The sequence below is a fragment of the Girardinichthys multiradiatus genome, chromosome 9 (assembly GCF_021462225.1).
Source record: "Girardinichthys multiradiatus isolate DD_20200921_A chromosome 9, DD_fGirMul_XY1, whole genome shotgun sequence".
Classification (NCBI taxonomy): domain Eukaryota; kingdom Metazoa; phylum Chordata; class Actinopteri; order Cyprinodontiformes; family Goodeidae; genus Girardinichthys; species Girardinichthys multiradiatus.
This window is the reverse complement of record NC_061802.1, coordinates 4,739,445-4,755,732: the sequence shown is the minus strand read 5'-3', so window position 1 is coordinate 4,755,732 and position 16,288 is coordinate 4,739,445. Positions and strand designations below refer to the sequence as shown.

The 16,288-nt window shown below is 38.2% G+C and overlaps 1 long non-coding RNA gene across 5 annotated transcripts in view; it reads right to left on the bottom strand.

The window, feature by feature from the left end:
* The window catches only part of LOC124873976, a 223,444-nt gene that overhangs the window by 97,525 nt on the left and 109,631 nt on the right, over positions 1–16,288 (bottom strand). Inside the window, exon 1 of one of the 5 annotated variants that reach the window (XR_007039678.1) lies at positions 8,374–9,022. The exons of the other annotated variants lie outside the window; for them this stretch is intronic. This is a non-coding gene — a long non-coding RNA (uncharacterized LOC124873976). Of the gene's footprint in view, positions 1–8,373; positions 9,023–16,288 lie in introns of those variants that run through there. 5 annotated transcript variants of the gene reach the window in all.

The window sequence follows — 16,288 nt, the reverse complement described above, 5'->3', positions numbered from 1 at the left end:
GGATAAATATGTTACTATTATATAAATATGATAAAACCAAGAGTAACAGATTCTTTGAAATCAGTTCAGTAATGTTTTGTTGAGCCTTCAATACAAATAAACAAGTCTCGATGAGTAGCTCAATACAGGGGAATTCTGTAGAATTTAGCAAAGCAGGTATAAGAAACAAATAAAAGCAACTATAAAAAAGGAAGAACCAGCACAATGTTCATATTTCCTATCCTACTTAGAATGCCTGTTGAGTTTTCAAAAATGTGTCTACATTTGAAAAGTATGATCCATTCTCAGGTGTTATGAAACTTCCTGCAAATTCTCAAACTGACTCATAATAAATCTCTTATTTCCGTTTTTGTTGTTTGTTGGTGGCAGACTCCAAATCAGCTTTTCCATAAAATCCTCTCTGACTAAATGTGACAAACTATTGTCGTTCTTTGTCTCCGTATCACTCTAATCCTCTTTCCCTGTCTCTGTGCCTCTGCATCCCTCCATCCGCTCGCACCAACCCAGAGGGAAAGGCTTCGGTGCTGACCAGCAGGACTTGTCTGTGTGGGTCTTACTGGAGGCCTAAGCTGTGTGGTCACATTTTACATCTGTTTGTTTGTGTGTGTCTGCACGTGTGTGTGTGTTAAATAGGGAATTGGCCTATGTGTCACTAGGTGTTGGCCAACTGATCAGTGTATAAATGTGTGTGTTTTGCTTCACTGGTCAGACTTGGGGGAAGGTTACCCAGATTTGGCTGTGGTAGCCGTGTGTTTAACATGTTGGCATAGATTCACACCAACCGAGGTTGCTGTAATACACACATGTGCATGCCAACATCCATGTGTATGCTTGGCTATTGTTGTAGGTATGCAGCAGATCAGTTTAAGCTTTATAGACCCATTATTGTGCAATAAACCTTTCCCAGCTCATCTTTTATAACCGTTTTGTTTGATAGTCTATCCATTGCTTTTGTTAATACGTACACCAAATAGGGCCTAATAAACTATAATAAATTGCTGCATAAAGAACAATGCTGCAGTTCATGAATCAGAAAATAGAATTATGAAGTGCTAACTGATAGAATTGAAACAGGCTTTAGCAGAAGTGTAAAATGAATCAAACGCCATTTACCTTTAAAAAAGACATATGTGTTATAGGGTGTTACAAAAGGCAGTCAGTCAGACAACATCTGTGTTCGGACAGATTTCAATCACATGAATGAGTTGGTAAAACTCTTTCTTTAATAATTAAAGAGAAGTTTCTTATCTCTGGCCAGACTTCAACGTGTGTTTATTTTTGCAAATCAAGGCATTCCTCTATTATTATACTTAATCATACATAATCAGAACGAAAGCTAGGTTCAACTTAGAATGTGTACATCTAAATGTCTGTTTAAGGAGTTCCCTCAAACAGGGTCTGAACAGAATATTTCTGCAATCTTTTTTTTTTGTCTGGTGTAATATTTTAATTTCCTAAGAATGTTGGGTTTTCAATACTTGTAAACCAGAATCATTAAAGTGATAAACAACTTATATAGAATGAATCTATAAATCAGTCTTTATTTCTGCAGCTAATAAACAGAATAATTAAAGACAAGGATATAAAGGGACAGATAAAAAAAATTACAGACCAGTTGTGTTCAGCCCCCAGTTATGTCCAGAGAGGCTTAAATTAAATTCAATTCAGTTTATTTATATAGCGCCAATTCACAACACATCTCGTCTCAAGGCACTTCACAAACGTCAGGTACATACATTCCAATTAATCCTAATCATTGAACAGTGCAGTCAGATTCAGTTATTTATTCAAATTGGATAAAAAGGTTTTCTGTCTAAGGAAACCCAGCAGATTGCATCGAGTCAGTGACTTGCAGCATTCACTCCTCCTGGATGAGCATGTAGAGACAGTGGACAGTCTCTACATGTCTGTTTGTCTTGTAAAGTGGTTTGTGATGGCATTTGTTGTACACACAGTACAGACCAAAAGTTTGGACACACCTTCTCATTCAAAGAGTTTTCTTTATTTTCATGACTATGAATATTGTAGCTTCACACTGAATGCATCAAAACTATGAATTAACACATGTGGAATTATATATTGAACAAAAAAGTGTGAAACAACTGAAAATATGTCTTATATTCTAGGTTCTTCAAAGTAACCACCTTTTGCTTTGATTACTGCTCCACACACTCTTGGTATTCTGTTGAAGAGCTTCAAGAGGTAGGACTTTGATGTAGATATCAGACACAAAAAGGGTGCAGCCAACATTTTAGCTGTTGCTTTGTCCAGACAGGATTTGTAAGACGTGTGTGTCTTTGTTTTGATCAACATTAAACCAGATGTAGGTGATTTTTAAATTAAAAAAGCAGTTTATTGTTCCATCAGTTTCAGGTTTTGACAAAAGTTAAGGTTTACAAACATAGTTTCTAAAATGTAAAAAAAATATTTTACTTGAAACAAGAATGGTCTCCACATAAAGTCTAAGATGGAGTTTACCAAAACTAATTTTCCAAAAGTATGATTAACCAAAAGAGCTGCAATAAAAGGCTTTTAGTCCCTGATCAAAACACAAACAAAGTACTTCCCAAAGTAGGGCTTCTGAGCCTGTCTTCAAAAGCCCACAAAAGGTTTTAAAGGTACACAAGACAGACCTCTAAATAAACTCTTGGTGGCACCTGGAAATACTAAATAGTTAGAACTAACAAACTTTAACAAACATGCCAGAGTCAAAGTCAGACATTTTCACTAGACACCCAACAAAGCAGCAAGCTGCTCAGATTAACTCACAGCTGCCCTCATTGACAGGTGAGCTGAGTTTAAATAGAAGGAGCCAAAGATGAACAGTCCAACCAGGTTCCTGAGGGATATCTATTGATAGGAGTTAGGAGAAACCATTCAATCCCAGACATGTAACTGCACATGTAGTTTTCCATAGTTTTTCAGAGTTTTCAGAACCCTGCTGTTTCAAGTTTTTTTTTTTCCACATTTAGTCTAAAGCACATAGGTACCATCTAATCACAACTTGTCCTTGAACAGTTTTTATTGCAAAGTTTGTTGAAACACAGTACATTCTCCACAGTTTATATATTGTATTATCAATAACATATTACAGTAATAATAATATGTACATATGCAATACAAATGCAAACTTAATTATTAAGTGTGTCATTCAAACATTGCAGTTAAAAATAGAAACTCTCCAAACTGCTTTTAGAGCAACAAAAACAAATGATGGTAAGCCTCCTAATTGGTGAACTAACACAGCTCTGATTAAATTAAATTCAAAGCTAGTTTAGCATCTGATCAAAGCCCAGCTGTTATCAGAAACTCAGAACCCAGCACGTGGAGCCCGAGTCGTAATTTCACTCATACACCTCCGGCACCAAAGAGAAAGCCAGCAGCAGTAAATGAACATAGGCAGAAGATATGTTTTGGAGCCCTCCTCCCATCTGACTGAAATAATACTGCTGCCATAATTGGTTTGAGAATTAGGCTGATAAAAGACGGGGACTTGGACAGTAAATCCATTCAGCTCATCTGTTTACTACTGAAGCTTTTGAAGAAAAGTGTTGTTTGTGTTTGGTGTTGTCTCACAAAGATTAGAGTCACAAAGAGTTATGGATTTGTAAAGTCATTTTAATATATTTTCTAATAATTGTTTTTGTAACTGCAAGAAAAAGTCAACTAAAAAAGAAAAAGAATTATATCAGGCCCAGAGTCTGATGATGATTGAGTTGTAGAGTAGTAATAAGCAGAAACTAAAGTAGTCTTGCAGTGTCTGCAGAAACTGTTTTGGGTTTGGTTCGTTATTGTCCGGAGTCCAATTTCAGTCAATATTTTCCAGCAACAGCTGCATCAAAAGAACGATAAAACACTAATGTGTATAATCTTAATGTGCACTAAAAACAGAGGCAATCTCTAAAAGAAACTCATGCATACATAAACATCCAAGTGCACGTCTGCTTTCTTAGGAACCAGAAAAGTTTTCAGCCTCTTAAGTGTCTGGCCTTAAGCTGTTTTACCCTCTTTTCCTCCACCCTCTATCCATCACATCTTAATGTGTTTGATAAAACATCAGGGGTGGAGGGAAGGGCAAATGATGTGCTTTTTTGGCCAAAACAGGCATCAGCTTAAAGATGAGGATAAAGGGCTGAGTCTATTCCGTGTGTCTGTCCAAGTGTTTCAGTCCACTCGCAGCATTAAGAATTTGTCCAGCTTCTTTTCAAAGCCAGCCACTTTCGTTGGACCACTGTATCTCAGGGGTCTTTTGTGCCACCTCAATCTCTTCCCATCCCACCATCGCAGCCGCCCTCCCCCTGCCTCTCAGCCTGCCTGAGTGTCTGTAATGGCCGAGACAGGGAGGGTGGAAGTGAAAAGGGAATGGAGGAATGGAGCAGGAAAAAGAGACCAAGCAGGAGGAACTGGAGGGTGAAGGAGGGAAGGAACAAAAGGAGGAGAGAGGGAAGCGATGGAGAGAGTGGTGGCCAAGGAAAGAGGAGACACGGGAGCAAATGCTTGGGTGGGGGTCTTTAGGAGGAAGTCAGGCAGCACTAAGCATCTCTGTTGCTGCCCAGCCAGGCCTGCCATTCCCCCGGGCAATGAAAATCTCCCCCCTCCCATGGACCACATCCTACTCTGACCACAGTGCTCTCATCTTCTCTGCTGTCCACTTCATCCTCTCATCCACTTCACACACTTTCAGTTTCTCCTGGATTCAGCAGTCTTGCTGAGACTTTCCATTGGATTACTTTAAATCCATGAACCCGAGGTTGTCTTGTACTTTTTTATATTTTTAGGCTCAGGAATGGGACAGGGTTTTTCCCTCTGAGGCAGGTTGTAAGTGGTAATAATAAGGACAGGGGTCAAAGTAATTTTACAATGTAATGAGAAATTTGCCAAAATACTTGAAATTGTTTTTCTGTAGTTTGCATCTCTAAGGTTGAAATATAATAGCCAATAAAACTCGAATACTAACTGTGGACAAATAAAACTATAACCTTTCTGAAGAAACCTTGATGGTAACTGCAACTTGGTTTGTAGTGCTCAACACCATAATTAAGTTTTTGTTGCTGAGTTAGACCTTGGTTTCGTGTACCTCATGAGAGAATGTTTCAAAGAAGCAGAAAGGAACATTCAAAGGCAGGAAGGGCCTTGTGGTCTGGCTAACTCTGATGCCATAAAAGACCTCTCTAGTCTCTGGCGAGGCACTGGCTGGTTTCATCTGGCAAACGCATTGGATTGGTTGGGCTCCTCTCTTTGGAACACAGAACAGTAAAAAGAATAAGATGTATTCTCTCCACCTCAGGTGCAACAAGGCAAAAACAACAAAGTTTGCTGCAAAATTATACAATAAACCCAAATAAAAAGTTATGCCCAATGACAAAAATTCCAAAATAAGTTTAACCAAGTCATTTTTTGAGATTCTTTCAGCCAATCAGTGTCTGGATCTTCTTTTCTGACTCAGCTGAGCTTTTTTTCAAGGAACACTGCCACATCTCATAAAATAACCATTAAGTAAGAGAGTTTGTACTATTTGTTTCAAACCTTATTGGGAAGAACAAGCCTAATTCAAAGTCATATATTTCATATACTGAAATATTTTAAGAAAAACCCAACAAAACTTTCATTTTTAAAGCTTTATAAGATCTAAACTAGCAGAATAGGATAAATCACTGAAAGAAATGCAGTCCTTTAACATGTATTCACAGGCATCTACAATATTTCATCACAGTGGCTACAGGGTTCTAAACATTGCAAGTTCTGACAGTGTCAGACAATCTGTGGAATAAAAGATTATTTCAGCTCAGTCTACTGTTACAATGAAGGTATTTTCTTCTTGTGGTGATCGTGATGTGTCTCCATCTCTATAGGCATCTACGTGCTTAAAGTCAGATTTCTGAGCTTTTATAAGCACAAGAAAAAGGCTTCTTTTTTTTTTACTGTAGCTTCATTCAGTAAAAATATTATATAAATAAAACTTATATTTTATTTTAAACAGTTAGGATGCCTTATCATTTGATGGTCCACTGTTTGAGAGTCATTATCCTTTTCCTACAGTCCAAAACCGGAGATTAAGTGAGTGAAAGAAAGCAATAACTAGCAGAGATACTGTGGATGGACTCAGGATAAATTCATTCTAAAATTTCAAGACCCATTAAACTAGAAAAAAATATTGTTTCCAATAACGACCGGAAGTCTTATTTGCTAAACATCAAGCCAATGATGTCACATCATTTGGCTGTTGACGTTATTCCCTAGGGTCTCACAAGAATACTCAAACATACACACACACGCACACACACACACACACACACACACACACACACACACACACACACACACACACAGGCAGTGGCCTCAGGACTAATTGCTAGATTGAAGCAAATTTTCTAGTTCAGTTCAGGTCTGTAATTGTGAAGAGAGCTAGGAGGAATGACAGGGCTTCAAGCTGAGAGGACAAATCACCAGAGGCCGACGATTATACTGCATTGATGTTCACATGTCTGGGTACTGTGTGTGTGTGCATTAATGTGTGTGTTTGTGTGTTCATGAGTTTTTGGGGGTGAGGGGTTAAGCCAACCAAATCTCAGATCCAGGTTGCTGTGGCACTGACCTGAAACTGCCACACACAAACCCTGCTGACCCCCGCAGACCGCACATCTCTACATGTAGCCAGTGAGAACAATTAAAAAATAACCTAAGCTTAAGAAAAGTTTTTTTTTAAAACTGCAAATTTAACTCTAGAATTAAAACATGGCGATTGATTCAAACAAGAAATATCCTCGATTTTACTTTCCTTTAAAAAGTAAAGAAATTATTTTCTGCAACTTCAAATACAATTTGTCATATGGTTAATGTTTATAAAAAAATATAGAATAATACCAGTTTTCTGCTGATCAGATAGCAAAAACTACAGAACAAAAATACAAAATCTGAGCACAAAAATATGAACAGCTACTTACAGAAAGAAAAAAAGAAAAAATCATTTTAAAAAGTAAATTATTATCGTATTCAACAATGTTTTCATTTATTTAGATAATAAACCTTATTTTCAATAGTACTCATATATGTACCATGTGTTTCCTGGATTTTGGTCATATATAGATGATCTTTGCCTATATATAACTGTAAAATAACCGAAAGCATGCAGAAACATTAATTCACACACCCACGGGCATGACAGAATTAATTTATATTATTAAAAATGGATCAGCACCTCTTCAAAAACAGTTAAAATTCACAAGTAGCTCTAGTACTTTCCAAAATCATCAGTAGTACCAGCTTAAAAACTGGCAAGGGACAATTATTATATCAGGAAAAATACGTATTTCTGTATTGAACCATTATAGCGATGGCACATTTAGGAAGGACATGTTTACCATCCCCAATACAGACATAAGTTGCACAAAGTTTAAATTTTGTCTTTTCTGTCTTTCCCTTTGTATCTCCTAATTTTTGGATTTATCTTCTATAGCCTGAAGTCCGTAATGGTTTGTCTTTGGCAATAAATACATTTAAAACTTAAATGCATTTTTAAGCTTAGCATAAAAATAACAAGGCGATACTTCAAATGGTTCTGGTCTACAGTTCTATATAAACTGGTCTTCAACAGTCCAATGTTACCAGTTAAAACACTTTTGGTCAAGCCAGATGTAAGAAAATCCACGTTCATCTAATTTTTTCCTAACCCAAATCATCCAAGATGACATTTAAATGTCATTATTACACATTTCACTGGTTCTGCCATGTAACCAATCATTTTGCCATGTAATCATTTTGCCGTGTATCCAATAGTTGGGATTTTATGTGAAAATCCAGAGTAATTAGCAATGCTGTGCTAAAGTCAGAGTTTAATTGCAATATGATGTTACAATAACAAGAAGTACAGAATAGATCTGAAACATAGAATACAGCTTTAATCAACCGAGGTGCCCTGCAGCAACACATCTTTTCTGCCTACATTTTACTTGTGTAGACTGCTTCATTCTGAATAGATAAATGCAGATCAAAAGCAGATACTCTTCAAGAAAACTGCTGTTTTACCTTAACATGGCCCAATCCTAACTATAGGATGAACATGCTCTTAAAGAAAGACCAACAACTGACACCGATCCTGTCCTTATTTCCCCCTCTCTCAGCACAGGAAACCATTCATACACAGCAGGAAAGGTTGGAGGCATGCAGACACACTGAACTAGCATTTTGCTACCAGATACATGTATTTAAAAACAGCACAGCTGAGAAGGCCTTCAGGAGGATAGCACTCCTCACTCACTTTCTATCTGCCCTCACACCTGAACTCCTGAGCTGATAAAAGTAAAAGAAGCAACAAGTGGTCAGACCTCCAATAAAACTGATTATTCATGAAATGTTTCGTTACAGAGAGCTTACCTTGCCGTGATGTCATGGTTGTCATTATGACAAGAGCAGAGGTCCTGTTGTCTGATTGGACATCCACTGCAGTCCATGCCAGCCTTATATCCAAAGCAGGAAAAGAAAAGTGCAGTCCAGAGTGATGAAGATTCAAACGTGTGTTTGCATTTCTGCATTAGTCTTGGCTTTGACTCAAGCTGATAATTTTTTTTCAGCCTGAGCTTTGACCTAGGTCTGAGATCCTAATTCCTCTTTTTATTTGAAGGTTCTTCCAACCCTCAGCTATATCTTCACTAGAGACGTAATCTTGTTGTTTTTTGGTTTTTGTTGGATCTTCTCTCTATTTCCACAATCAGCCTTTTTTTATTCCTACATCCTTTCTTTACCTATCAATTCTCTACCAGCATGTCCTCATAGCGGCCTTTTCTCAGCCTCCATCTTTCTTACCCTTCTCTCCTTATTATGGTTCGAACCAGCCCTCACACCTTCCCACTTTCTCCCCTCAGCCTGCTCAGGCCTTTCATTCCCCCCATTCTTGGAGTTTCTATCCCGGCCTCAGCTCTCCATCTCTCCCTGCCTTTCCCCCAGCCTCCCTGCCTGCTGCCCCTCTTCTCTGCCTCCCTCAGTTCCAGCCTTCTGCTTAGTGTTCAAGGGGAGAGCCAGCTAGAAATGCTGTGGCTCTAGACGTTTTGTCCAAGCCCTAGGTCTCTTTCACTGAGGCAAGATTAGTTCATACAAAAACTCAACAATACACCACTGAAAGCCATTGTTGATATTCAACATTTTTCACATAGCGGAGCAGAATAGACAATGCGGCAGCAGGGAAAGCCCGAAGCGGACTAGGAGGGTTGATGGCTGATGGTATCTTAGCCGAGCGAGGCCTTAATCCCTTTTATACACACACTCACAACTATACACACCCTCAACAGCCTAGAGACAGAAAAATCAATACTGCTTGCCATGTCTCTGTGTGTGGATCAGTGGGCGGATGAATGTGATAGGGAGAATAAAGAGAATAGCACAGTGTCTGTGTGTGATTAAGGACAGTCGAGGTACACAAGTATTCTTAGATCTTTGACACGGAGGGGTTCTCAAAGTTGTTTGCTTGGAGATGGACAGAAGCAACACTTTAAACTAATGAAAAATATGAGGGGTGATGTTATACAGTAATTGTAATTTAGGGCGGCACAATTTTCTTGTTTTATCATTTCTGCAACATCAATATGTGTACAATCACAATTGCAAAGGACTGCTTGGTTGCAATATTCGCTTTGTTATGTTTCAAGTGCCATGCATTCACTCACTGCATGCCAATAATATATTTAACCACTTGCACTGATTTTCACTTCCCTTGATGTCTTTCAATGACGGTAATACAGAATAATGTAATACACAATTTAGCAACCAAGATCCGGTAGCTCATAAGGAATGGAATCAATGTGATTATGGAAATTAGTTAAACATGCAATATGCAAAATTATTGGTGAATGTAGAAACAATAGGACTTGCAATAAATAATGCTTTTGGTTCAAACATAGGCTCCCAATAATGAGCAGTCTGTCCATCTACTTGCAAAAATAATAAATTCAATATTTACATCTGGACTAAACGGTTGTTTCTGTTGTTTTAGCCAGGATATAATTTAGATGTAGTTCTTTTACGACTTTACCAGCCTATCACCTCCAAAACTTTTTATGCTATATTAAATGTGATGAGTGTCATCAAATATATTACAGACATAGAAAGCTTGAATGCATGGTACTCAGACAATAAGCTAACAGTTATTCAGGCAATTTTATGCAATATGCACATTGCATACAGTGATATTGCAATAATGATACATTTGCAATATGTTTTGCAGCCTAAAAAGATTCATCCCATGATTAAAGAGCTACAGAAGTAAATTTCCTCTTTTTAAAATATTTTGTGGCACTAGTGGACTTTATTTTCACAGCAGAAAAGAAAGTGGCAGAGAGAAAAAAAAGGTATGACATGCAGCAAGGGTACAGGTCATGAGTCAAATCCTGCCTTAAGGACCAACAGCCTCTGAGGCGCCTGCTGTATTGCTATGTCACGTGGCACCCCAACAGCGGTCTTAAAATACACCTCCAGGATGACTAGATGCTGAGGTAAAATGGCAATCATTTTATAGGTATCAAGCTCAATACACGCTGGATCCTACACTTCCTAAAATGCTTCTGGGCAGTACAAGTAATGAAGGGAGTTACTTTAAAGTTTCCTTACTTAAGAAGTAAGAAAAACTATTTTACAGGCTCAGTTTAGCATTTATTGGCAATTCAGCTCAAATGATTTTACTCATATTACACCAGCTCTCTACAAATGCCACCTGAAAGCACATTAAAACACAAACTGAATTAATGTATATCAAATTATTTTAAAAATCTATAATCAAGTCAGCACAGTTTATACCAATATAATACAATAATAAGGAGATTGTGATTGAGTTACATTACATTCAATTTTATTGTCATTTTAACACAATAAACCCAAATGCAGTAGGTTATATAATATACATTTGTAAAAGGGTTACTCTTCAATGAAAGTTTTGAGTTTTTTACTTAGCAATCCCCTATCCTAGCAAGCACTTGGCGACATTGGAAAGGAACAACTACATTAGACCAGGAAGCAACCTCTAGAAGAACCATACATAATTAAACTGAACAGATGTGCCAATTCAGTGGATTCACAATTTAAATCCCAATAAAAGAAGCTTCACAAAGACTTAAAAGATCCATTCAAATTTATATTATTTCAGCTTTCCAAACTCAGTTTTAACCCACATTTGAATAAAGTTTGGGTCTTTAGTTGAAGAAATAAATAGTTAAATTAGCATCAGCTGCTTAAGAAACTGTTTTTCAAACTGGTTGTCCTTTAAATTGCAGGCACAAGGAAGGCCATGCAAAACATGAACAGTATTTCTGAAATGTAGCAGCAAATAAAATGGGGGAAACATATTTAACCTACTGCCAAGCGTTGATTCACAATGAGAGCGCAGGATTTAGACTCAGCACATGGCATTTTGCTACACTTCTATGTGTGGTTACAGCCGGTTAATGCAATGAACGCCACATGATGTAAAAACTCTTAAATCATTTCACTGCAGCCGAATCATTTCATAAAACATGATTAAAAGTGTCGTGTAACATTGAGAGTAGCCGTGTCAGAGCGAGACATGTTAATTGTGCACTAATGATATATAATGAATGTCATCAGCCCGAAGGCTTTGGCTAACGAGCTAAATGAACTGGCACTAATGGGTCTGTTAGCTTATCTTAGCACTAACATTAGCTAGCATAATGAAGGGTTTGTCGCCTGGTGACAGCGACCAATGACTCTGAGTGGCATAGTAGTTTCCAGAGGTGTCATATTACAATTAGATACTTCAACTAAGAAGCCTTTTGACATCAACAACAAGAAAACAAAAGCGATGAAGACTTTTCCCACTAAAGACAATCACCAAAACAAGACAAGAAAACAAAAGTGCTCACAAAGTTATTTTTTTCTTTCTTTGCTTTGCTCTTTCTGCCCTTCACCTGGACTCCAGATCCAAATCTGAATCCAGCTACCAGGCTTTTTCTGGACCCCTAAGTTTGCTAGGTAGCAGAGAAAAGAAGAAGAAGAAGAAGATGAGGACAAGAAGGGTGGAAACAGGGGCCCCTTCTTTCTCTCATTCTCCCTTTAGACCAGCTGACAGGTGATTGATGGCTATCTCTTCAGTCTAACAAAGAGCAGCTTTAGCATGACTAAAACAATGTACAGTAGAGTGAGGCAAACACTAAATTACATGTTACGCTCCTCCCAGTACTCCACTCTCACCCGCCTTTCTTTACCTTTCACTCTCAATCTCCCACTCCACTCACACATTCAGCCGAACACAACGGCAGGCAAACAAAACAAAACAAAAAGTATGCTTTTTGTCCCTCCTGTGAGCCCGTCAGCAGTACGGCTTGACAGCTTCTTTAGCAGGAGACGCACAAAAGGCCTGACAGTGAGAGAGAAGCGAAACACACAGAGGCACACACCAACTACACACCACAATACTATAATTTGAATAAGGCACTGACCTTCAAGAAGTTGCAGAGCTGTTATTTGGGAGTTGTGTGTGTGTGTGTGTGTGTGTGTGCATGTGTGTGTGCGTGTGTGTGTGTGTGTGTGTGAGTTTGAAGAGAGAAAGAGAGAAGTGTGAACTGTAAATTGAAAGAATATTCTGGGTGAAGTGTGCATCGAGAGCCTTGCTCTTCTTCTTCATCTCAAGTCCTATAAAGGAAGTGACAAAATAGGTAATTTGCACTTCCTTTATGCGAGTGTTTTGTAAAATGATATCCATATAAGCAGGACATCCATTTGAGCCTTAAAACTAATCCTTAATGCTTAGGTTTTATGTTTTTATAGATTTTTCAAGTTAAAATATCACACTTGTCTTGACTGATATTGAATTGCTGAGTTATTAAATTTTAATTATTAAAAAGCACTTTGTCTGCGTTCAAACACATATGAACTTGAGCCATTCTTAATGCATATGATGTCTGCCCATAGATATAACAGCTTTAACTCTTCTGGCCTGTCTTTGCTCAAGTTTTTGGAGTGTGTTTATGGTTTTTGTTGAACATTTCTCCTGAAGCACAATGTGAGGTCAGACGCTGATGTTGGATGAGAAGGCCTGGCCTGCAGACTCCACTCTAATTAATCACAAAAGGAGCCCTATCAGGTTGAGGTCAGGACTCTGCTCAAGCCAAATAAGTTATTTCATTCCAAACCAACTCATTCATGTCTTTATAGACATTGCTTTGGTCACTGACATGCAGTCATTTTGGAACAAGAAAAGGCAATCCTGAAACTGTTCCAACTGTTCCCACAAAGTTATGAGCATGAAACTGTCCAAAATGTCTTGGTATGCTGAAGCATTAAGAATTTCTTTCACTGTAACTCAGGGGTCTGGAACACCTACTTAAATACGGGGCCCCACCATAATCCCCTCTACACCAAACTTTATACTTGAAATAATGCAGTCAGGAAAGTGTCATTCTACTGGCAACTAACAAACCCAGATCATCACAAGTCCAGTGGATGTGTGCTTTACACCCTGTATTACATTTAGTGACGTAAGGCTTGGATTCAGCTGATCGGCTATGAAAATCCATTCTATGAAGTTCTCTCTCACAATGTTCTTGAGCTCGTCTGAAAGCCACATGAAGACTGGAGGTCTATCGACTGCAGAAAGTTGACGATCTCTGCACTTTAATGTCCACTGACCGCGCTCTGTGAGTTGCTCTTATTCCCACTCACTTCCAGTTTGTTTTGCTACCACTAACAGACTATGAAATATCAGCTAACAAGGACATTTCACAACTGGACTTATTGTACAAGTGGCATTCAATTGTGGTATCATGCTGGAGAGTCAAAAAATGGGTTATTTTACTCAGTTATTAAAATAAAAATGTCTTTATTTTGTGCAACTTTGTATAATCATTCTTCTTGTCCATTTTCTTCACTGTCATTTGATTTCTGCTTCAGGGCATAACCATACACACAGGTGAAGGAACTTAGAAATTAATCCTACATAAAAACTTAAGTCTTAGGTTCTTGGATTACTTTAGCTGATTGTCAGTGACAGTTCTATGCAGACAGGATGGTGCTAAGCTTTTGAGTAAATCCTTGGTTGTAGGAAATGGTCACAGTTGCATCCACAAGTAAAAAATGGACATACATGATTTTATTTATTTTTGGTCTAAAAATGTGTGACGTTCTTAGGAATAACATACCTTCACCAATTTCCTTTCACTTCCACAGGTTTGTAAGCACTTTCAGAATTTAAGGCAACGTTATAAAAAGATTAACCTGCTAATGTGTTACTGAGATATGTGCAACAAACTTAACCACTTCTAATTCTGCAATATGAACCATGCAGCCTATCACTGGGCTATTTCCTGATGTTCATAAATTGTATTGAATAGGTGGAAATGACTGATCTCTATCAGTAATTTCTTTGAATATTTATTGTACTTTGTCTTTAAAGATGTACATGTTTATAATCTGTCGTTAAATGAAAAACAAAATCACAGCTGATCTTTAATAAAGCAATATCTCTCTGGATGGATGGACAACGATTAAATGACCACATACTGGACCTCTTCCCTCCTGTCTTTATCTTGTCTCTCCCATTCTTGGGCCAACAATCTGGTCTTTAATTGTTCATTCATAGCGTAAATCGTTAAATAGGGAGGCGGGGGTGGGGGGGCATAGCCTGGCGCTAAGATAATGACTCGCTCTGTGTCGTTAGCTAGCAAGGCTAAATTACCGCTACGGCTCGGCCGGCAGTTACCATGGAAATAGGCCACAATGAGAGTGATTAGTCTAGTGTCTTTTTCCACACACTGAGACGTTTTGCACCTCAGCACCAACTACAGAAATTCTTGTTCACCTTTCTCCCCTTCATCTCTACATACCTCAGAGTTCTGTTATTAGTGTGACATGTTTACTTAGATTGCCTGTTCAAATGAAGAAGAATTAGCACAAGCTACATAAATAAATATGTAAATTCATATTTGCCCGCTGTCTAATTGGGCAGCGATGAATTTCAGATACAGATATGAGAAGATTCACATGACTTTAAATCAAGATATCAGTTTCACTTTCATTTTTTGTTTTGTTTGTTGTGTCAACAGACACTTTCACATGCTTCTTTCCTGCCAGGAGTTTCTATGACAACCTTTTTCAATTACAGAGGCTCACTGTGTGATCCTTTGTAGGGGATGTTCCCCTCCTCTACTGAGGCAATGAGTTGTCCTAAGTTTTTAGTCTTCTGTTGTTCTTTACTCTGAGGCTTAATTATTTTAAGATTTCAGACACACATTTTGAACATTTTTAACAAACTGAGATATTCCTGTACTTTCTCATGATCCCTTTGTAATTTCTCCTTTTAAACATATTCTTTCGCTGCTATTTGCTGCCTTCTGTGTTTGTTCCTCTTCATCACCATTTTCCCCCCCTCTCCCTCTCTGTTGCTAAACACACAACTCCATGTAGGTGTGTTTATATAAATCTGTGTGTGTGTGTTCCTGTCTTGGCATCACAGTGAGAACCATTTTCCCGATTTCACCATCAAATTGAGGACCGTTTGTACCGAAGTGAGGACATTTTGCTGGTCCTCAGGACCTATTTTGCTAACAGTTAGGTTTAGGACTATGGTGTGAATTGAGATTAGGTTAAGGTTAGGGTTAAGCATGCACTGGTAATGGTTAGGTTTAGGGTTATTGTCAGGGTTAGGGCATAGAAAGGGTTGAAAATGACTGAAAATCAATGGAAGTCAATGGGAGTCAACACATGGTCCTCACTACATATAGCAAAACAAGAGTGTGTGTGTGTGTGTGTGTGTGTTTGTGTGTGTGTTTGTTCATCCACATTTGAGGATCCTCAGGGTAACTGAGTGGCATTTTGCTGATAGCCAACAGGACAGTATTCTGACCACTTCCTGTTGGCCTTTCTACCAAATGAGGCAGCACAGGAGGACAGGAACAGAGCAGAGGGGATAATCTGTCTCAGTGTGAGGCTGCCAGTGAAAAAACTAAAATAGCCATCATTACCTGGTCTGCCGCTGGCATCAACGGAGAAATCGTAGCATCTAGGTCTGCCAGTTGTAATAGTTTCAGTTTCAAAAGTCTGTGTTTTCAAAACTCCAAGATGCAAGAATTTTCTCTGTCAACGTTTAGCCTATATTAAATGTATAAACACAAGATCTAACTAAAAACTACAGCAGATATTTCTACAAAAGTCAAACTTTAATCATGTAAGTCAAAATTACAATGACTGACTATAAACTATAAGAATATAAAGTGCTGTGATAATATATTTGGCCTCCTGAGAGAATTTCTGACACATCCAAATGTTTCAGATCCTCAAACAAACTTCAATA